The 24,667-nt window shown below is 35.4% G+C and overlaps 1 protein-coding gene across 7 annotated transcripts in view; it reads left to right on the forward strand.

Annotated features, from left to right (window-relative positions):
- KCNK2 (potassium two pore domain channel subfamily K member 2) overlaps nt 1-24,667 on the forward strand; it is a 243,378-nt gene that overhangs the window by 136,651 nt on the left and 82,060 nt on the right. The window lies entirely within an intron of this gene.

Raw genomic sequence — 24,667 nt, forward strand, 5'->3', positions numbered from 1 at the left:
GAGTCATTTGACTAAAGGATAAGAACATCAAGAAATAGCTTGAAATGATGATTTTTTGGGGGGACAAGTAGTTTAAAATTTTCCTGCATCTTTGATTCTTTAGTACAGAAAGAAACGATTTGAGTACAATTTTGACATTCTTTTCATGAAGTTCTTATTTGATATCATGTTCTTCAACTTGTAAAATTTAACATTTGAACAGATTGTTCCTATTCTTATATGCTTGTCTATTATGATTATTTCAGGCCTTTTTCATGCATTATGTTTTTCTAATAACACAAATGTATAAAAAATTAACACTGAAATATTAAGATTACAAAAAAATGAAAGTTTAAGCCCTTGCCCTTTTACCTTTTAATCACATTGTATGTCATACTGTTAAAAAGGGTCACAGTGGAACATGGTCTCTTTTTTGGGATTGACTGTGCATCCACTCAGCACCCACTAGGCAGCAGAATGGGTACATGTACATGACTTCTCTTCTGTTAGTTAGTCCTTCAGTGCCCAAGAAATATCCAGAGGATATAAATGCAGACCCCATAGTGAAAGCCATGCTTGCCATGCTGTGAGGATTGGAAGGAATTACAGCTGTCTTGTTTCATGGAAGGAGGTGGGTTTAAAGCATAATTTTCAATAAAGAGAAGGAAATTGACTCATCACAGTTATGAAGAAAATATGTGTGCAAAGGGAATTCTCCCCTTCCACACATGCTTGTGATGAGATTTCCTCTCATGGGCTTGACCTCTGATTTGGGTGTGTGAATTAAGATTCTAAAAGTTTTAATTTTATTCTTCGATGTCATTGATAGATTATGAAGTGTATACAGTTTTCAAATGAGTACCTTATATCAAAGTCCTAAATAAGTGAACATGGACAATTTATGGATGAACTCTTGCTTAGAATTTTCCTTTGAGAGGAATTTGTAGTGTCCTGTCATTATGTGAATCCACTGTAATGCCTCTTTGTGCTGGAACACTTGCCAGTGAAATAAATACCTTAGCATGTTGATTTTTGCCTTTGTTAAGAAGTCAAAGAGCTATGTTTACTCTTACATCTCCATCAGCTAGGTCAAAAGTTGTGTGGCTGCGAAAATCTGGAAGAATGGCAACCTTGATATCTAACCATAATAACAGGTTAACTTTGGAGCTTAGACATCTTGGCCATTTCTACTATGGAAATAACTGTTTATTGTGTAAACTACTTAGAGTCTGGAAGGAAAAAAAAGCTCACAGACTGAGTGAGAATGGTTTGTTTCTGCCCAATGAAAACTCAAATGTCCACGTTATAACTCATCATGACCACCACTAAATTATTCTCCAAGAGACTTAGTCATTATACAGACTTAGTGTTGCATCCTATGTTTATAAACAGTCTCATATTTTGAATCCCAAATTCAGTAAGTTTTGCAGACATATACTTCAACACATGAAAAAAATAAACTTATTACCAGCCTTACCCCCAAATTACAGCCATTAAGCACAGTAGCTGATTATTTAGGTTGTTTAGGTAGCTGCCTGACAGCCCAAATCTCTTACTGTTCTATCTCAGTCTTAGGTGGATTAAGTCATTCTAGGTCACTGACGTTTACTCCATGATCTTCTACTCCTAGGTCAAGGCCATCTCCTCTGACCTTGGACTAGATTATGGTCTAGGGCAAGGTAAAAATTTTGGCCTCTTTCATAAGTCTCCATTTGAGAGATATCCAAGTCATTATTTAATAAAATTCAAAGTGTAATTATTAATATTGCTAATGATAATAATTGTGTGATCTTTGAAGTGGTTTTTAGAAATCATAGAAATTGTAACCTCTAGCACTAAGCTACACTGTATTAGCTGTTTAAAAAACAGAACTTGAGACAGTCTGGGAGAAAAAGTTGCAGTTGCTCTTGTAGGGTGTCTGATACAGGCAGTGCTTCATGGAGCTGCATTGGCTGAACTGTCCCAGAATTTTCTACTCAGTGTTAACAATTTGTCTAAGAAGCCAAAGTGACCCTTATTATTCATTAGAAATATGCCCAAGAGAAGTTCAGTTATACAAAATAGAATATTAAAATTTAAGACCTAATTTTAGAGAATCTCTTCATATATCTACACACTGTTTTCAAAACCATACCCTTCCAAGCCCTTCACAAATTCCATTTCACAGTTGCACAGACTAACATCCATTCCTGACTATTCTTTTTCTCTCATTCCTTGCTTCCAGTTCATCAGTCAGTCCTGTTGGCTCTGCCTTTACAGTAGATCTATAATGTAACTACTGCTCACCATTCAAACTGCCACCATTTTGGTCCAAGCCAGCATCATCTCAGTGCCAGCATCCATGTAGAAAGAAACCTTCTTAGAAATATTCTCTGGATTCCAACTCATTCAGAGCAAACACCATACCCCACTGCTTATCGCACCTAATAAGATACAAGTTCTGGGCTTCCCTGGTGGCGCAGTGGTTGAGAATCTGCCTGCCAGTGCAGGGGACACGGGTTCAAGCCCTGGTCTGGGAAGATCCCACATGCCGCGGAGCAGCTGGGCCCGTGAGCCACAATTACTGAGCCTGCGTGTCTGGAGCCTGTGCTCCGCAACAAGAGAGGCCGCGAAAGTGAGAGGCCCGTGCACTGCGATGAAGAGTGGTCCCCACTTGCCACAATTAGAGGAAGCCCTCGCACAGAAACGAAGACCCAACACAGCCATAAATAAAAATGAGTAAATATTAAAAAAAAAAAAATCCTTAAAAAAAAAAAAAAAAAAGATGCAAGTTCTGGGATTCTTATGTGTTTGAGTCTTTTCTGTATCCTCAGTGCCTGACACATAGTGGGTGCTTAATAATTATTTTTGGAATTAAAAACAAATGGGGATTCTAAATGATATGAACTGCACCTTGTTGGAAATTACATAACACTAAATGGATAACTTATTACACTAAATTCTTAGGTCTTTAAACAGGCTTCATTACTAACTTTTTTTGTTTGTTCATTTACTTATTCAAAAAATAATAAAACATGATCAGTCTGCTACTATAAAGATAAAAGATAAATTACTTGAGCCCAGGTGGCACACAGACCAGTCAGGGAGGCCCGTGGGCAGATAGTCATTTACAATATAGCATGCCAGGTGCTATGGCTTAAGAGCATTCAGTGGGAATGTATAGGAGTGATACTGTACATAGATACTGGGGTAGGTGGGTGGGTAAAAAGGGAGCAGGGAATACTTCCCTTTCCTTGATAAATGTCCTATTTGAGATTGGAAAAAGAATTAGGAATTTCCCAGATGAATAAAGGTAGAATGGGAGCATTCCAGGCATCAGGAGTTCATGTGGGAAAGATTAGGGGTAAGAGAGAATATGGTCTGTTTAGGAATTACAGGTCATCTAAAATTGTTGTTTGTAGTTGAAGGGATTCATCTTTAGAACCATGTAAATCATTAAGTCAACGTAGTAGCTCCTATTGGATCTATGCTACTTTTGCCACTGCTGGGAGTGTAAAAGGAAATAAGAACACAATCTGCAATCAAATTTGGGAGATAAAATTTACAATTAGGAAATAATGGAATAATAACAAAAATAGGTCTTGTATAATCAAATATTACATGGAACAATGGTTTCAGTGCTATAAGAATTGAGAAAAAGGAAAGAACATGTGGGCTGGAATGGGGAGGAAAGGCTTAATTAGAGAAGTTGGATTTGAACTATGCTTTGAAGAAATTGTTTTGGTTTAGATTGATGGAGGGGAAAAAGCTCCCCAATCTGTGAGATAGCTAAGCAAAAACACCAAGAGAGAATGAGCCTGACTTATTTCAAGGATAGAAACGTAAGTATTTGAGTAGACCAGAGGAATTGTTTAAAGGAGTAATGGGAAATATTACTGACTGATTCACATGGGAAGAATACAGTTGAATATAATTTGGTTTTTGAGAATTTTGGATCTACTGTACTAAGAACATGGATTTTTTGGAAAGTGAACTGACAGGTTAAAAGTGACATTAGAAGATGCATCTGTCAGGAAGAGGATACGTGGAGACTGACAGTGAGGGAACAGTTAGGAGACCATTTCTGTGATCCACGGAAGGGAAGTGAGAGTGTTGACTGGGAGGATTGGAGTTGGTGTTGAAAGATGAGATTAGGACAAAAGGTTGAAATAATTAGATGCGGGAATCAACAGGCCTTGGTGACTAATACAACAAAGAGAGAGGCATCTAAATGTTGACTATTGAAATGAAATGAATATCTAGGCAGCAGGCTGGTATTTCATAAGCAGTCCTCGTTGATCCTGTGAAGAAAAAGGAGTTTAAAAAAATGGCCAAGATTTTATACATGGTGTTATATTAGGAAGCTTCATTTTAGTTGTTTTCCCACCTCAATTTTTATTTGTTGGTTTATGCTTTAATTCAGACAGACTAGAAAGACAAGGTGGACAGGCTCCCTCCGGAGCTCACATTGGGGTTGAGGAGACCCAACAATCAGTCAGTGCACTTAAAAACAAGACCATTATCAATGGCAGTAAATGCTCTACAAGAAGTTCATGTGCGTGATCAAGAGTAGGTAGTGGAGCCGGAGCAGGGAGTGGCAGGTGCTCTAAAGCAGACTAATTCAAGAGCTCTCAGAGCAGGTGACAGTTAAGTGGAAGCCTAAGGGATGAAAAGAAATCAGCCAGGGAAAGAAGAGTGCAAAGATGAGTTCAGGCAGGGGGCACAGCATGGCAAAGAAGAAGCGAGATTAGCAAGATGAACAGGGGCCAGCGGATGTAGGACTTGGTAGGTCATGACAGTAGCCTCAATTCAGTGAGAAACCACTGAAAGATTTAAGCAGAAGGGAGTCCTGATGTGACTCAGGCTGCAGTTCAGAGGGCAAAAGGGAAAGCAGGAAGGCGAATGAGAAGGTTATTGCATTACTCCATATGAGAGAAGATGTTCACTTGAACTACAGAGGTGGCAGTGAAGATGAAAAGTGGACGGATGCATGATCTTAAAAAGACAGTTTATGGATGGAGATACACTTATCTCTGAGAATGGGGCCATGGGTGGGGGTGGGGTTAGTGTTTTAAATTTTATTTTAAAGAATAATAAGAAATCACTTAAACTCTAGGAAAGGCTGTTGGCAAAAATGATGTAATGGAAAACTGTATTCTATTTTGAGGTCAATTTAAAGATTAGAATAAGATGTAAGGTGATTTTATTCCCTGAAGGCATTAAAATATAATAAAATTTTCCCCAGTGGATAGTAAATCGGAATGCCAGGGACCGGATTTGCCCAAGCTTATCACTGAATCATCCTGATCTCTGAGTGTCAGAATGCAAATAACAAGACACCGCTGTGGTCTACAGCAACTTTAAGATCCCAAAGCATCGTGTTAGGTCTTATGGAAAACTTCCTTGGAGTAACATGTCTCGTATTTACAAAGCACTCTTGTTTTCCACCCCTTGAGTTATAGAGATTGGATTCAGGTATATAGTTTCTGTGTTTAGTTTTTCTGTATTTTGAACCAGCCACTGGGACTTTCAGTTTCCTTTTACCTAGATTGAATTATTGAATTGCTGAAGCTGTTACGACAATGGTCACAGATTTTCTGCCAACTCTTATTTCACCTGTTTAGCATAATGCTTAATTATGCATTAGAAAACAGGGGAAAAAATTAAAGAAAGATTAGAAAAAAACAGGGAAACAAATTAAAGAAAGTTTTAACAAACAGTTCCAGATAAAAAGAAGAGGTCAATTTTGGAAATGCCAAGACTGTACTGAAAACTGTAAAGCCTATGCATATCTTTAGCAGAGAGTCTAGGACCTTTCTGTCGGTAAAAAAGCTATAACTTAAAAGGTGAGGGAAAAGGTGTAAGATCTTTCTTGTTCAATTTTGTAATCTCATGAAACCACTGCCTGAACTTGGACATGAACAGACTTGAAGCAGTGGTGTAGAATTTGACAGTCAGCATTTTCCCAGGGGATGATGTCATTGCAGGTTTGGGTGTTGGGTGCTAGCTTATTAATTTGGTACACTCATAATTCTGTGGCATTTCACTAGTCTCTTGGCTGTTCTCTGAGAACTGCATATTGGATTTTGGAAACACATTTTAAAGGAAAGTTGAGCTTCCTTCAGGCAGCTTAAAAGGCAGATAATCTTGCAAGGTGACTTCCAGCTCTGACTCCATAATCTCATTGCATTTTTCTTTATGCCAGTTTGTTAAAGTAGATAATTCTTTTTCCAAAATCTGTAATTCTGGTGTTGTGCAGTTGAAATACAGAAGTTGAAATTAAGAAATTGTTTTGGGTCTTTGATACGCTGTTTCTCTTCCCATCCACTAAAATTAATGAAAATAAAACCTATCTCAGGATATTAACATAAATTCCTACCATTCAGAACCTTCACATAGGTTTATTTTCTAAGTTAAAATGCATTTATTCTTCAGAGAAAATGCCTTCTGAACGGTAGTTAAGATTGCAGAGTGCAAAACTATATTTGATAGGCAATAAAGCAGAATTATTGCATAAATAGTATTATAGACTCCAAATCTTTTCTCATTATGTATGTATGTTAATCAGCACAAAGAGGTTTAATTCAGAACACCTAGGTACTCAGAATCCTGTGCTAGTTGGACAGGGATTTGGGAGCATTAAGGATGTAATCTTCCCAGGAGTGAGGCAGTGTTTTTATTATTATTATTATTATTATTTGGTAGTAGAACACAGAGCAAGAAAGTATAGATATAAAAGAAACCGGAAGTGCCAGTGAGAGGAGGGCTGGCTATGGTATCTGCATAGTAGTCATCCGTATCTTGGGTGTGTTCAAGGCAGGAATTGCTTGCATTCTGTAACAAAATATGCTTTTAGATATTTTTGCCTACTTTTGAAAAGTTTGCGATAACATATTTTTAATCTTCGGGAAATCAGTCACTGTCAAATGATGTGATCGTGAAATTACCCCAAAATTGGAAGCAAAGAATTGTCATGAAGTTCATGCCCTGAATAAATACAGAATCTATTTTTAATCTTGTCATTTCCCCCTTCCCAACCACTATATGAAATGTAGCACGCTTGTCATAGATTATAGATTTTACAGAGCATCTGATTGACCACTAGGTATGCAAGTATTGCTCGGAATGTGATTAAAACTAGGTGAGATGATTATCAGAAAAATATTTTTGTAATTGTCTCAAGTATTGCATTTGATAGGGAACAAACATAATAACATTTGTCTGGGCCTGTCTACTTTAAGCTAGTAATTATGCTACATATTTGTTTTCTTCCCAATCCTTTGAAAAAAAATCTAGACTTGTGCAATCTTACTCTTGGAAAATTGGCATTGTTATTTATGTGGTACTGTAAAAATAACATGGTATTTACAAAAGAAGTACCTGTGCCAAATGAGGTCCATGTGTAAGTATTGCGGTTTGTGTGCACATAAGGTACGATGCAGATAATGACTAATTCTGAACACAAAGGAATTCCATGCAGCCATCTCTTGGTTCTAAAGTACCACTGGGGGAAATATTGATATTATGAACTTTTGAAAGTCACAAGTCAGCAAAAAATGCAAGTTAATTACTAATCTTAAACTCCTTCCCCTTCTAACTTTATTTTTGAAGCAAAAACAGCAAACATGTGGGCAAATTTGGTTGATGTGTTGTACCTCTCCTCTTTAAGCTTAAGTTTCCCTTACTGGAGATGCTAACAAAGAGTGAAATCCCCAAAGGCAAGCAGCAGGAGAAGGAAAAAGAAAGAAAGGGTATGGAATAAATCATAATCAGCCTAAGTAGCTCCTGTTTAAAGAGTGCAGGTTTTAATAGGTAATTTCAGTGGTACCTGTAGATAACTTAATGAAAACTCTGTTTTTTGTTCTTTGTTTGTTTGTTTGTTTGAATAAGAATTAGGTGATTTAATATATAACAAGTGAGACTTAATCTAAAACATAGAAAAATGAAGGATTATTCAATTAATGATATTGAGGTAACTAGTTCCCAATATGGAGAAGATTACTTAGAACCATGCCTTATACATCAACATAAATTACAGTTGAATTCAAGAGTTAAGTTTTTCAAAAATCACTCCTTGGGAAAGTTAGAATAATTTGATTACTTAATATAGATAGAGATGAGTTATGATAAGCTACCCCTGGTAAGCTAAAAACCAACAGAAAAAAAAATCACAGAAGAAAATATGTATATGACCAGGTACAAAAATTGAACCCTCCATATGCTTCCTGACACACATACACATGCAGTCACCAAGCTGAAACATCAAAATAGACAAAGCAGTTTGTACTATGGAAAAAGATTAATATACATCACATATAATTCTAAATAGACTTATAAAAATATCAAATCATCATAGACAGTTAAAGGACAGATTAGAAATTGGAGGTTATTTAAACTATATGTTGCCTTAAAAATCTAAGATATATATTATTCTACAAAATTTACGAATCTAAAAGCTGTATGATGCCAAATACTTGTGAGAATATTATAAGAAGGGCACTTTCCTATATTGCTGGTGGCATTGTAAATTGATATAACCTTTTTTTGGAAAGCAATTTGGCAATGTGTTTCAAGAGTCATAAAAATGTTCATACCCTTTAACCTAGTAATTCTACTTCTGGGAATCTATCCTAAGGAAATAATCCAAAATATTAAAAAATACCATATACTTGACAATGTTTATCCCAGTGTAATTTATACTATATAAAAATGGAAACCACTCAAACTCTCCCACATAAAGGCTATGCTTTAGTAAATTATGGTCCATTCACTCAATGGAATGTACATGAATATAAAATAGTGAGTATTATAATTCATTTGTACTAACAATTCCTTCTCATGGTAAATCCTTTTCTGTGAGATCAGCTCATGTCCTACTTACTTAATAAAACTAACAAAGATGTCATGCATCATCTTTTTAACTCTTGGGAAACTCTGTTTTAATATCATTTGATGCATAAAAAAATAGATGTAGACATGACCTCCTAATAAATATTATACTGCAAGTAAATAAAGTGCTGTACATATTCATGCAGACACTTAACCTAGTTGTACTTACATAGTACAGCTTAGAATGAAAATATTGCTCCCTATTTTTTTCAAAGGAGTGAGTCAGTAGAAGGAACATCAGATTTCATTTCACAAAATTTAAGTTTAGGTTTCTGCCTTTGCTACTAGCTAGGGTTATATTCTTGAGCAAATCACAGTTCTTCTATTATCCTTAATTTTCTTATTTGTCACATGGGGCTAGTGTTTCTCACAATCAGAACTGTTGTGCAGATTAAATAATGTATGTAAAAAGAGCTTGTACACTGAATGGCAGTATACTAATTTAAAGCAAGCTAATTTTGTTACTAAAGTAATTTTTATTAAAATTTATACTACATTTATTTCTATTACTAATGTTAACAAAGAAAGAAAATACATTCTTTCCTAAAGCTTTAATCCATACATTTTAATTCTTATAATATATATAATGTTGCCTTCACATAATTAAGGTTTGCTCAAACCAGTTATTCTCACAATGCGAAGTGTTAGATTTGACTAGTTTCTTCATCTAGTTAATTTGTTTTGATCTAATGAAACAAGTTGATTTTAATGATATCTAGATAATCCAAAATGTGATCATCAGAATGACATATAATGAAACAAGGTGTTACTCTTAGTTGAGTAGAATAAAAATTAATATTTTTATAAATCTTTTTTCTATATGATTTTTAAAAAAATCTATGCCTCTATATTAGGATCTGCTAAGTTATTTTCTGTGGTAAACAATCCTCACATCTTGGTGACTTTACAAAATAAAAAGTTTATTTCCTGATCACATTGTACGTCCTGTGTTGGTCAACAGGAGGGCCCTGCCCATTGTTCTTGCTCATAAGAAGGAGACCATGGGAAATTGAACACTGGCTAATCATGCTTCATATACGTGGACACATTGTTTTTACTCACGTGACATTGGCCAGACCAACTTCAAGAGTGTAGGTGGAGAAATGCAATCCTACCTTATGCTCAGAAGAACCAGGATATTTTGTGACAGCTCTAATAACTTCCATAAACAAATATACTAATTAGATACTTCCTTGAATGTTCTTTGATATACAAAGTAATTAAACATTATAATAAAGTAAGTAATTAACATTATAATAAAATATAATATTTTGTGGAATATATATATCTGTTAGATTTTTAAGGCAACATATAATTTATATTTTAAGGCAACATATAATATAAATTAAACATTATAATAAAATAAAATAGCTTATATTTTAATTTGCTTTCTCAAACTATGTCTCCTTAACTCCATCACTGCAATAGGATTTTCATTTTACACATCTAATATAGTGCTAGTGAAGGAGATTGTGTTCCAAAATTATCTCCCTATACAGTGGTTTCATCAGTGAAACTATCTCAAAATGAAAATAAAAATCAATATGTAAAATTCTAATTTTAGCTTCTTGGCAGAGATTTTGCTGTCACTGGTGATACTATATAGGGATTCCATTAGCATTTAGAGTAAAGTCACCCCTTGATATCCAAGGGCGAATTGATTCCAGAACCCTCGCAGATATCCAAATCCATGGTTGCTCAAGTCATATAAAATGGCATAGTGTGAGGGAGACGCAAGAGGGAAGAGATATAGGGATATATGTATATGTATAGCTGATTCACTTTGTTATAAAGCAGAAACTAACACACCATTGTAAAGCAATTATACTCCAATAAAGATGTTAAAAAAAATAAAATGGCACAGTGATTGTATATAACCTACGAATGTCTTCCCATTTACTTTAAATCATCTCTAGATTAATTATAATACCTAATGCAATGTAAATGCTATGGAAATAATTGTAAATACAACGTAAATGGTATGGAAATAGTTGCCAGCATGCGGCAAATTCAAGTTTTGCTTTTTGGAACTTTCTGGAATTTTTCTTTTGAGTATTTTTGATCCATGGTTGGTTGAATCTACTGATATGGAAACCAAGGATATGGAGGGCCAACTGCATTTTAGTAGTGATCACTTATCATGATGATACAAAAACAGTCAAACCGTTTAGGAAAGTAAGTTAAACGACTGAGTTTACTTTTGATGTAGAAGCAAAATAATGCAGGGGTCAGCAAACTATGACCCTGTGGGCAAAATCCCGCCTTCTTTCTGTTGTATAATTATTAGAACACAGCTACGTCCATTTATTTTAGTATCGTCTTTGGCTACCTTCATGCTATAATGGCAGAGCTGAATAGTACAACAGAGGTTATATGGCGTGCAAAGCTGAAATTTTTACTATCTGGCCCTTTACAGAAGAAGTTTGCCAACCACTGGACTAAAGAAAAGAGTGTAAAGCAAGGAAAAAAATACAATTTGTAAATAGAAGACCTGGATTTGTCTTGATTCTAACATTATTCACTGTGTGATTTTGACCAGATCATTGAACTTCTCTGAATTATTTCCTCATGTGAATAGTCCAAATGACTTCCTAGTAGGTGAATAATAATAGTTGTGCTTGCCATCTCCCAGGATTTTATGAAAACTCAAAGGATAATATATTTCATAATGCTTAATTAGCTACTGTGCAGTTAAAATTGATCATTTTAAAAGAATATTCTGTATTTCTCCATTTTTCCTCATTGTCCAATAAAGATTGAAGTGAGCTTTGTGACTCAATTCCTATGAACCTCTGAAAGGGTAACCCTCAAGGGCTTATAATCTTGTTTTCTGGAGAGAGGGCCCATAATGTATATCGGATTCTCAAAATGGCCTGTCATTCTCAAAAAGGTTTAAAGCCATTGGCTTGAATAATTTCTGTTTTAATTTTCAGACTTATAGAAAGTAACATTTTGTAGCACTTCAAAAATTGAGAAAAAAATACCATATTAGAAACATCATAGCAATATGCTCATGTAGATGCTGGCCAACTAACTGCTTAGAGAACTGAGTATAGTGCTCAGAAAGAAACCGTGTGAAAGTACATTTCTAAAAATAAGAAAATCTTATGTTCCTGCTGAGCTCTGAGTGATATTATAGTGTCAAATATTTTCAGTTCTTCCAAACTCCTGCAGATTCTGAATTGTTTTCTGTAAACATGATAAGAAATGTTACATTTTAGAAAACTAGAGTATTACCATCCCCATTCCTGACATTCTGGGTTTTAAAAATTCAGTCTTCCTCCTATTATATAATTATTAGAATATAGCTACATCAATTTGTTTTAGTATTGTCTTTGGCTACCTTCACGCTATAATGTCAGAGTTGAATAGTACAACAGAGGTTATATGGCCTGCAAAGCCAGAATCTGGAAAAGACTATATATATATATATATATATATATATATATATATATATATATATATATATATATATATATACACACACACATACACACACACACATACATATATATGTGTGTATATATATATATACACACACACACATACACACACACACACACATGTATAACTGAGTCACTTTGCTGTATACCTGAAACTAACACAACATTGTAAATCAACTATATTTCAATAAAAATTAAACAGGACAAAAACAAGAAAAGCATGCAAATGTAAGTATAAGAATTAAAAAAGTAGTACTGGATAAAGGAAAAAAAAAAAACTAGACCAGGAAAATAGGCTGGGAATGGGAAGGCACAATTTTAAAGGAGTTTAAAAGATGATATTTCTTTTCCAGTTTTTTATATTACTTGTTTTCACTTTGGATTTGTGTTTCTAAACTGTGAACATACAGTGTGAATGGGGGCCTCAGAAGTTCTTTCCACTTAATTCAACGTGGGCAGGCTTAGTAGCAGGATAACATAAGTATAGTTAGCTACCAGTTAGTACATTTCAGTTCACTTCCTTCTACTGAGTGGAAAATCCTCCCATATTCTCTATCTATAGGCTCTGGATTGTTATGGAAACAAGGAAACAATATTTTTATAGCTGTTGTCCTGAGCTATCTTTAGGAGTGTCTTGTTGATTTCTTACTTGCATTCCAGGATTAGGTTTTCTAATAGGCTGAATTTAGGGTAAAGGACTTAATCTGAGATAGTCTTCATAGCTGTGAAGAGATCACAGAAAAGAGAAAAATGTATTAAGGGTTCACATTTAGGGCACGATCAGGCCTTCTCGTAATTTTCTTTTTTTGTGTTCGTGTTTCACTTCAAGCTCAAATGAGACTGTGTAAGAAATTAAGTAAGGATACAAGGTAGTGTGGAACAGTGACGTTCGTACTCCTTCCCTGTCCCTCACCCCAGAAATCCTTCATTTAAATTAAACCTTATGAATGTCAAATATATAAAACAGAAAATGGAACTATTTGTGCGTGTACGTGTCTGTCCGTGGTGGGGCAGGGGTAGTGGGATGTATCCAAGAGCAGGCAGCCTGTTTCCATAGTAGGACAAGGCTTGGAGGTCAGATAGGTGTGCATTTAAACGCTGACTGTGTCACTTTCAATTGCTCACGTGTGTTTTACTTAACATTTCCGAGCCTTAGTATAAATAAGTTTTGAGACATCTTTTCCAGGATTTTTACTTTGGGAATTAATTGAGGAAAATATACCCAAAGTGCCTAGGATACCACAGTCCTGCCCTTATAGTAGATTCTCAGTCAGTGTTAATTTCCTTTTACACATCTTTCCAGTTCAAACGTTCCCAGAGTTTGGGGGATGGACTTTTCCCCACCATCTTCTCCTAGTCCCAAGGCTTAGAGCACATATTCTACTATCTGTGGGAAACTGTGGAAAATAAATTCTAGACAGCAAAGGAAATTACCCACATAAAGCAAAGATTTCCATTAGGTAGGACAGAACCAATAAAAATTAATAGCACATGATCAGTGAGTCACCAACTATTATTAGGTGGATTCTTTGAGCTTCTGATGGTTCTTTCCTTGACAGAAATATGTAAGAGGTATAGATTGGTAAGACCTATAAAACCCAAGAGACATTGAGAAGTCAGGAAAATTGTGGCATCGGACTGAAAGATTTGTCTTTTGTATGGTCCCTTGTGTAATAATATAATAATAGCAAAAAAAATAACATTCAGTATGTACCAGGTACTGTTTTCAGTACTTTATGTACGTATTCAAACATTGTCATCCTTGCCACGACCCTATAAGGGAGTTACTGTCATTCTTCCCATTTTGGGATAAGCAAAGGGAGGCATTGAGAAGTTTAAATAACATGCCTGAGTCATGCAGTGAGTACGTGGCATTAGTGGGGTTTTAAACCCACAGAGCGTGGCTGCAAGGTCAGCATTCATACCCTCTGACCTGTATTGTGTCATATGTTGAGAAAAGCAAGGTATATGTGTTTTACCATAAATTTTTTGTGTACTGATGGTATTTGTTCATCTCTCCCTCCTAATGGTTAAGGACTTAGTTTCAAGACTCTACCTTTCTAGGTGAAAGGATGATGCCGTTGTTACCTTTGGAAAATGTACAAGTAATTTGCAGAAAATCAGCTTGAAAAGCACTGGGCTCTGATGGATCCTCCAACACTTTTTACTTGTAAATATTGAATTGAGCAAGGTATATCTTGAGCAAGGTATACCTTTACCATGTGTGAGAAAACCTTGTATGATATTTAGACTGAATGGCCTTACTGTCTTGATGTTGAGGATATGAAGCTTTTAAACATGAAAATGTACCTCCTTAATTTTCTTTTTTAGTGTATTTTTAAAAAACTAAGATACACAAATAAGTTAGTTTGAAGATACTTAATTTGTCAAAATCAAAGAACGCATGGAAATCTAATCTCATATTTGAGGTGAATCTTAAAAGATGTTGGATGTTAAATTTAAATTGAGTTTAACCAATGTCCCTTAATGGTTTGGGTGATGTATTCTTTCATCTAAATGACCCAACTTCAGCTGTCGTCACTCAAGTTCAGTATCTGGATAATTATACATCTTTCAGGTAGGTTGGCTGTCACATTCTCTCTCTTTTCCTTTCTGACACTGACAGTAGTTGATGAGTTTTGAATTACTGCCCCAAGGTAATAGCCAAGACAAGCATAGTTCCTTACACCATAATTTCATGTTAAATTGTATTAAATATGGACACTCAACACTTGAAAACTTTGCATTTTGTCTCTTCAACCTCTGCTACCTAATTACTACCAATACTTCAATTTTCTTAGTCTCAGCTTTCCATATTTGTGGAATGATGGGGTTAGAATTCTATTGGCCATTTCAATTCTTACATTTTATGATTTTGTTTAAAAACTTCAGGTGCCTTTTCCCTCTCAATTTGTGGTTGTTTATACTGTGAATATGGAAAAATACTAGGCCATCTCGGACAAGATACTTTCCATCAATCCTGTGAGAGATGTTGAAGTAGTTCCTCCAAAATAACAGGCTTTGCCATGATACAATTATTATGTTTACCACTTGCTAATGAAGGATGAAATATCCAATAGCTGCCAGTGCCTGCTTGGCTGTGACAGTAAACGGTGAATTGCAGTAACATAGAGTGCTTTGTCTATTATTTGATTGGTATCAAATAGCTGTTTTTGTTCCATGGCATAATCTGCACAGTGAAATGCGTGAAAAAGAATATTGGCTCAACTCCTCCTTACTCTAAACGTGTTTCAGTGGGAAAAGTAGTGTCAGCATGAGCTTCACCATCTTTACCACCATTGTTTTCATCAACAGTGGACATTTCTTCAGAGCACCACTGGCAGTACCTGAGCCATGCTTTATGGCCGGAAAAGTAACATTAGCCGGCGGATACTCACTGACTACTTGCCATGTGCCAAGCACCATACCATGTCCTTTATGTGTAGTATATCACATAATCCTCATTACTCTTTACAAATGGGGAAACTAAGGCACAGAGAGTTTTTTGTTTGGTTTTAGTAGTTTTCTCGGTGACAGAGTGGCAAAGTTAGGATTCAATCCCAGATATTTGGGCTCTAGAGCCTACAGTTTTAGTCACTATGCTATACCACCCTCAGTATCCTTGAAGGTAGATTTGAGTAAGTCTGTTTGCAATTGAGGAAAATTATTGCATATCAAAGATAGTGTAGCTTTCTTGGCAATTCAGATTATGAATGTCCTCCAAGATCCAACTTTCTAAAATGAAAAAAAAGAAATTTTGCATTTATTATGTCTAATATATTCCTTTTAGAGGGATTGTATAGTTTTATCATTTGACTGTTTACAGTGTTAAAGAAAAAAATTAATGACCCTCATTAAAGAATAGTAAGGCAGACTTTATTCAGGGCCACTGTGATAGGTGTAGGAACCACTGCAATAGAGTTTCGTAGTGGCGGAGAGAGATTGGACTTAACTCTGAATACAACAAGGCAAAGTAGGGATTTATAGCCAAGGAGCAGGGTGGGGAATCAGTGGATAGAAAATTACTGAAAGGAAACGCAGGGAGTAAGGGGTGATTTTAGCCAAACCGACCTAACAGGATTCTTGCTAAAGGCCTATCAGAGGTAATCAGATATCACCTGGGCGACGATGATGGGAGGATAAGGAAACTGATCAGATATCGAGGGTGATCAAATACTGAGGATGGGGGATTCTGGCTAAACTGACTCAACAGGATTCTTACTAGAACTGGACTTTACAAAAAAGGACACGGGAACCCAAGGCTCAGTCAAAGCAGGAGCTCAGAAGAGCCGGACCAAAGTTTGGTCAAAGACAGAGTGTTTTCCAGTAGGTAGTATGGTTTTCTTTATTGCTTTTCTTTATTGCTGTTTTATTGTTTGATGTCATGTATGATCAGGAAGATAAGATCAAATTATACTGAAGTTCTTATAGGAAGATTCTTTTAACAATAACCTTTAAGGTGTGATTTCCAGAAAATGCATTATCACAGTTCAGATCCCTGATTATAATCTCTCTCTCTATGTGGGAAAATGTAAGTTATCCAGATTTCTTGCTAAGAAATAGTTCCCTACTTCCTTGATGCTGTTGGATCATTTTTCTCCCCTCTTGGGATAAGAGGAGAACCAGATAATAAGAGGCAGTTAAATGGCACATGAATTTGCTGCCATTTATAGAAACATCATTTCATTACACCTTGAACAGATTTCTGTTTATTGGCTTGAGCTTCAGATGAAATAGTTGGCCAACATTTAGTGGTCATGTTTTATCAAAATGCACATCTTAAACACTTAGAATCCAGTCCAGAACAGTTAGATGCTCTCACTGTGAGAGGCATGTGGGGACTGAGAAGGACTTTGAAATGAGCTGTTTTACCTTGTCCTGTGCACTCTAGGATGTTCTCACCAGGGGGATGGTGGGTGAGGCTCTAGTGCTACTTAAATGCGCTCTCTTACTCCTGCTTCCCTCACTGGGTCTCTCTCCTTCCTCACACATGTTTGCATAGGTGAAAAGAGGATAGGACGCAGTTCCAATGTATTAAATAAGAAGCTGGAAACAATATGCAGGTAGATTATTATTGTTGTTCTTTGGCACAATTCTTTTGTGAGAGAATTTTCCTTCAACATGTAGCTGCAGTTGTAGATTTTATAACTATATCTTGTGAACAAAAAAAATCAAAAAGCAGCTTAAGAAATATGTAACTTCCTATAGATTTGCCATTATTCAACCGTGATGTAGGATTTTATGATGTAAGTCGCAGCTAAAGATAGCAAGGGAGCCATCTTGTGAAATACTGTTTGAACTGCAGGCCAGTGGCTTCTGGGCCAAGAGGAAGGCTGGTGATGTTAATGGTGAAACAAAAGGTCAGAACAACCCTTTGATTTAATTCCTTTAACTGACATGTTTGTTTTGATGCACCTATACATTCTTTCCCAGCCTGACTAGGTACAACAGCAAGTACCTGCAGAATAGTATGTCCAGTGTATAGTTCGTACTCAGGTTATTCAACAACTGAGCCCATAAGTTGAGGAATGGTATTTGTAGCCTTGATCCCAAGTACGTGCTCTTAGTGATTGAGTTAACAGTTTAAATCTCAGCCTTAATGTTTAATAAGTGTTTAACCTTGAACACATTGCTTCAATAAACAGTTTCGACATTCAGAGTGAAGGTAATTAGTTGTACTTCATCTCATAGGGTTGTGAAAGTTGAATTAAGCATACATATGAAGGGACTAGCATTGTATCTGTCATGTAGTGAGAGAGAGACAGAGAGAAACAATGTTCAATAAATAATAGTGTTGGCCATTATTTTTATTATTGGTAATGACAATTATCTTATTTTTTTTTTTTGGTAATGAAAATATAGTAATAAAGTAATACCATAGCTGGGATAAAAGAGGAACTCTAATCAAGGTCATCCTACATACAGTTTGCTTCCTAATTTTGTATTCTTTTCTCCTGAAGAGACTCTCCCCCCATATTGTATAGCTTTAGACCCGTAAAACCCTACTTCTGTCACAGGGTGTAAATCAGAATCACTTCTGTAGATATTTTAAAATACATATGCACATTCCCCTCCTCTCCCAGTGAAAGACAATAATTTTGGTGTTCCGGGGTGGATTTTTAAAATTTCCTATGTGATTCTGATGTGTACCCTTGGTTTAAAACCAGTGATCTAGAAGAACAATACACTACTTTGTGAAAGTTCTGAAATGGTTGCATCTTTTTATCAAGACATTGTTTAGTTGTCTCTTAATTAGAATCATACTTTTCTGGAACTATATTTCTTCTTCAGTGTTCGATTAGCTTCTTTGCTTATATGGCAGAGATGTGGGTTTGACTAGCTTTTTAAAAAAGACCAGGTGTGATTATCATTTCACTATGTTTTCTGAACAGCTGCCTCTTTTTCTTAGGTTGCTAACAGAGTACACTCTGAACTTATGTTGTTCTCCTCACCCCACCTCCAACATTTTATTCTTATGCCCTACAGTATTAATGTTTTTCTGCCTCTAAAGTAATTTCAATTGTTTTATATTAAAATATTTTGATTGTTACTTTTAGGGTTTTTTTAAAATAAAATTTGCACAAATCAATAACTTTCTTTTTTCTTGTCAGTCCTGAATAAAATTAAAAGGAGTAAAAAAATTAGTATAGCAGAACCATTTAGATCTGAGCATGTCTATTAAATAAAATGTAGGATATTAATAAAATCCGTAGGCATTTCTTTTTAATTCAACTTATTTTCTTGAACATCTGCTACGAGCAAAACACCACACATTGTATGTAGAGGAAAGAAAAATGACTAAAACAGTGTCTTTGCTCCCAAGAAATTTGTCATCCAGAAGAGAGAAAAAAGCATGTAACCAAATGGTAAGAATTCATGTCAGGGTCATACATAATCCCTCCAAAGGAAATAGAAAGTACTATGTGTGTGGAAAGAAGGCAAGATCACAGCTGGTTGAAAGGGAAAGGAATGACTGTGTGTTTAAAGTGGTGTATGGGGTGGGGGCAGAAAGGACAGAAACGATTGCAAATGACAATTGAAGGGCCACATGTGTACCAGTTAGAAGGAGCACACAACATAAAAAATGTAAGGAATCAGAAGAGTCTAGTTTATTTTTTTCAGTGAGTAATGATGACTCTGGTGTAACCAGAAGGTATTGATAGAACAATTGCATAACAGGGAGTTTTGGGGAAGTAGGAATGGTGGTTTGCAAGTAAAGGCCTTGGAACACCTAAGGGTTTTACAAACTATGGAGTATAAAGACTGAAACAGTGCTTTAGGGAGAATAGACTGTGATGAGATGGATTTGGGTGAGAAAAGACCACAGTCAGTCTATTTTGATGCCCTGAAGTAGTGGCATTGTAACCACTGAGAAGCAGAGAAGGAGAATGGAAGGGTTGTGATGGAGAGGGGATCTGCTTCATTGCCTGCAGAGCCATACGGCTTTGGGATCTGGGCTTGAGGGAGACTTGAGGACTCTGGCCCTTTGGTGACTGATTGAAATCTAACCAGATGGTGGTGAGGCCGTACGTGTTGGGTCAGGGTATTGTCCCCATGACACAGAGTTCAGGAGCCTCCTCAGCACACCTGATATGGGGATGTCAGGGCTGGGGAAGGGGCAGGCTTCTGTGAAAAAATGCTCCTTAAAGAAAGTCTTTATCAGACAATCCATAAGTTATTCAAGAAAAAGGTCACTAAAAAAGAGTGGCAAGACAAAGTGAATTAACATGATAGTTACCTGCTAGTCTTCCACTAAGAACAAAATCCTGAATTACTGGATGGAGGGAGATGAAATATGCTAATCTGATTATTTCAAAAGGAAAAGTACTATTCAGAAGTCAACACAATAAAGAGAAACCTCAAATCACAACCTGTGCACAGAAGAGATTTTTATGGATAACAAGAGAGTTAGTAGAGGGATACCTTTATGAGCATCTTTCCATAACCCCACGGTTTCACGAGAGCCACAACGAACCAGCTGTTTGAAAACATTTTAGGTCCAAGCTCTAAAAGCGAATCAGGTACTCTTGAAATCCTCCACACTTAAAAAATGAGAAACTGCCTCAGTAGAATGGAGAGAGGGCTACAGTGAGGGGCAGAGAGTAGAACGGGAGTTTCAAAAAGAATATATTTATTTAGATGTCCAATGGAAATGCACTAGGGCTACAGTGAGAACTAAAACATGGTCCCTCACAGAACTTCTAATTGTAGAACTGATGATTACAATCTAGTGAGGTAAGTCTTAGGTTAAAGGAAATGTGTACACAGGAGGGGGACCAAGCCCAATCTTTGCGGTATGTAGTGAGGGCTCAAGGAAGGCTTGTTGGAGAAATTAATTTCTAACCTAAGTAATGATGGAATTTTAGGGATCAGCCAGGTGAAGAGTGGTGGGAGGGGGAGGGTGTGCATTTGAGGTAAAGGACGAAACATAATCAGAGGGGATCAACAAGGAAGTAGTTTGGTTAATTTATTTGTATCTTTCATTTACATGGTACTTACTTTTCACATAGTGTGAATTTTTTTCTTCATAATAGTAACCAATTTGCTCAGCATTATTAATTGAATAATTATTCAATTTCTAACTTATTCATGATGCTTTAAAAAAAAAAAAAGAATATTCTAGTCTTTCTTGTTCTTTTATGTTTTGTTACATCCCATTCTACACTAGCCCAAGCTGTTCTCTAAAGCTCTTCCATATGTCTTGATAAGATTACTTTTAGGTATTTCATATTTCCCTAAATATTGAAAATAAGGTATTTTTCCATTTCATTTAGCACATTTGAGATTGTGCTAAAACAGAATAATGCTGTTGGTTTCTGCATATTTATCATGCATTCAGCTGTTTGGCTGAGCTTTTCTCTATTCGACAATTTTCAATATTCTCCTGTATTTACAAAAAATTTAATTCCATACACAACGAATATTTGTCTTCTTTATAATAATTATTCCTTTTATATGTTCACTGCCGTTAAACCTGCTAGAACTTTCAGAATAATAAAAAATAATAGTTGTAAAATGGATATCTTTTTTCCCCTGATTTTAAGGAGATTCTTCTTGTTGACCTTTAATACTAAGTATGATATTAAATGTTTTGAGATAGATATTCTTTGTCATGATAAGACAGTAATTTTCTGTTTCTAGCTTTTAAGAACTATAATAAATGGTACAGATGGTTAATCAGATTGCTTTTTAATAGCTATAGTAAGTCTTGATATCATGTAGAGCAAATCTTCCCACCTCACTTTTTCCCCAAATATTCTTAGCTATTGGTCCTTTACTTTCTTTTATTACTTTTATAAAATTCCATCAACTTGCACTGAAAATCCTTCAAAATATTTATTGCAGTTGCCTTATACTTAACATACACTTGGTAAAGCTGATATCTGTAGCTCTCTTCATTTCTTCAGGCCTTTTATGTCATTCATTTTGTAACTTTTTAGATAATTTTATCTAGAAAATACTTATATATTAATTATTATATTTATTCTTAGATATATTTATTAATATTGTTATTGAGATCTTTTGATTTTGCATTGCATTTGCTGGTTGGTTTTTCTGGGAGTATAGGAATGTTGTGATGTGGATGATAAAAGGCCAGATACTGGACCTAAAATACCTGGGTTTAAATCCCACCTCCCCTACTTTATTAGCTGTGTAATCTTGGGAAAATTATTTAACCTCTCTGTGCTTCAGTTACTCCATTTGAAAAATGAGAATAGGAGTACATATGTTATTTGGTTATTGTGAGAAGTAAACAAATCAATATGTTTAATTGATTGTAAGAGTGCCTGGCACATAATAAGCACATATGAGCATTTATTATTATTGGGTTGTTGTTTTCTTGACTTTGAATCCAGTATACCTGTTCTTGGCTTTATTACATAGACAAGCATGTTGTACAAAAAATAGTAATAGCTTCAACTTGTACTTTCTCATTTTATACCTTTTTTTCCGTAATTCTATAGCATTGACTTACAATACAATATAGTGGAGAAGTCATAATGATGATGTATTTTTCATGTTCCTGATCTTAAACCCAATGCCTGGAAGTTTCACCTTAAGTATATGTTGGCTATTAGTTTTTTGATTAAAAACCAGGTTAAGGACTTCTCTGGCGGCTCAGTGGTTAAGACTTCATGCTTCCACTGCAGGGGGCGCAGGTTCGATCCCTGGTCGGGGAACTAAGATCCCATATGCTGCGTGGTGTGGCCAAAAAATAAATGAGTTTAAAAACAAAAACCAGGTTAATAAATTTCCTTCCGTTTCTAGTTTCTAGGTTTGTTTTAGAGTGATCAATTTTATCAAATGCTTTTCTGCATCCTTATACCTATGAGGCCTTCGAGGTTACACTAGACCCCTATAATCAGACCCTGGCAGGTCCTACCACCGTCCCCTGTCATTCAAGCCTCACCTGCCTCCTCAGTCTCCCTCACATGTGCCAGGCTCACTTCTGCCTCAGGTCCTTTACACCAGCTCATTCCTCTCTTTCCCCAGATATTTCCATGGACCTCTCCCTTCACCTCTTTCAAATCTTTCCTCAACTGTCACCTTCTCTGTGGAGCCCACTCTGACCACACCATTTAAAATTACAATCCTACATGCCATATTCCTAATAACTCCCATTCTTTTCTATTTGTTACACCATGTAATGATTTCTAACAATTACAATTTATTCTGTTTATTTTCTTTACTGTCCAAAACTAGAGTAGCTCCATTTGAACAAAGAAGACTTTCTTCTTTTGTTCACTTATTGTATTTATAATGATTAACGCATTGCAGTCAATAAATATTACTTGAATAAGTTGAATGAGTGAATCTGTTGAGATTGTCATATTGTTTTCCCTTTCAATCTGCAAATGTGGTATATTGCTTTAGCTGCTTTTCTGATGTTGAATGAATGTAGGTTTGTCACTTTCTTATAATTTTGTCAGCTTTTGCTTAATAGTTTACAAAGTTATGGTATTTGGCACATACAGAATCATGATTACTATAACATCTCTACTATTAGAGTACATAGTCACTCTCATTATTACTAGAAATATGTGTAGCCTTTAAATCTATTTGATCGATATTAATATTGCTATGCTGATTTTCTTTGGATAAGAATTTGCTAACAAATCTTTTTCTATCCCTTTGTTTTTATCTGAACTGTGATATTTTTATAAACTCTAATAATCCCTGTCTTTGCCTTTAGTCTATTTACATAAATTGTGATTGTTGATATATTTGGGTTTTCTTCTATTCATGTTACTTTATGTCATCCTCTTTCTTTGTTTCTTCTTTCCCTATTTTTCTACCTTTTGTTGTATTGATAGTGGTTGCTATTATTCTTTAACACATTTTTAGCTAATACTTTTAATTCTATATGTTAGCCAAACAACAGTTAACTTACTTATTGAACCTCTATTTTCCCATCCATTGTGTTTACTGTTGTCCATTGTTTACTTTTAGTGTTTGCATGTGTGTGTTTCTGTGTGTGCACATGTTTTGCAGTTAGTAGTTGACTAAATTTTTGACTTTTTTTCCCATTTCTCTGCCCACTTTTGTTTCTCCTATGCTATGTTTTCCTGCTAGGCTCCTTTCTTTTTTCTGAAGTATACAATTTCTCAAGCACACCTAGATAGTTATTTTAGTAGGAGTTCCCTGGATGGTAAGGTTTCTTGGATTTTGTATGTCTGAAAATTGCTAAAATAGGTCCCTCATTATTTTTTGATAGTTTAGCTAAATAGAAATTTTCAGGATGATGGTTATGTTTTATCAGCACTTTGAAGATGTTACTCCATTATTTTACAATGACTATTATTGCTCATGTATTGTTCCTTTTTAAGTAATCTTTTCCCTCCTTCTAGCTGATAGCTTTTTGGATTTTATCTTGATTCCTGTATTCTTTGGTTTCTCTGTTATGTGGCTGATAGCTTTTTGGATTTTACCTTGATTCCTATATTCTTTGGTTTCTCTATTACGTGTCTAGGTGTGGATTTTACATTTATTTACCATATTCAATACTGAGTGCACTTTCAATATGGATCCACAGATCTTCAATTCTTGAAAATTCTCAGTTTAAATACTGTTTCCATCTTAGTCATTCCATTTTCTTCTTCTGGACTTACATGATTGTAATTCTCATGTCTCTGTCTCTAAAGGCCTCCTTCATGTTGTAAATTTTCTGTCTCTAAAGGCCTCCTTCATGTTTTTAATTTTAAGTCCCCTTTCCTTTCTGAGTTGTGTTCTTCATGAATTATTCAACATCACCTTCAAATTCATTAATTCTTTCTTCACTTCTATCAGTCTATTTCATCTATTTTATTTCTTTAAAAATTAGTATGTTTCATTTCCAAGATTTCTTACACATCCCCTTTCTTATCTGTCTATTCATA

Source organism: Balaenoptera borealis (genome assembly GCF_965194805.1).
Source record: "Balaenoptera borealis genome assembly, chromosome: 1".
Classification (NCBI taxonomy): domain Eukaryota; kingdom Metazoa; phylum Chordata; class Mammalia; order Artiodactyla; family Balaenopteridae; genus Balaenoptera; species Balaenoptera borealis.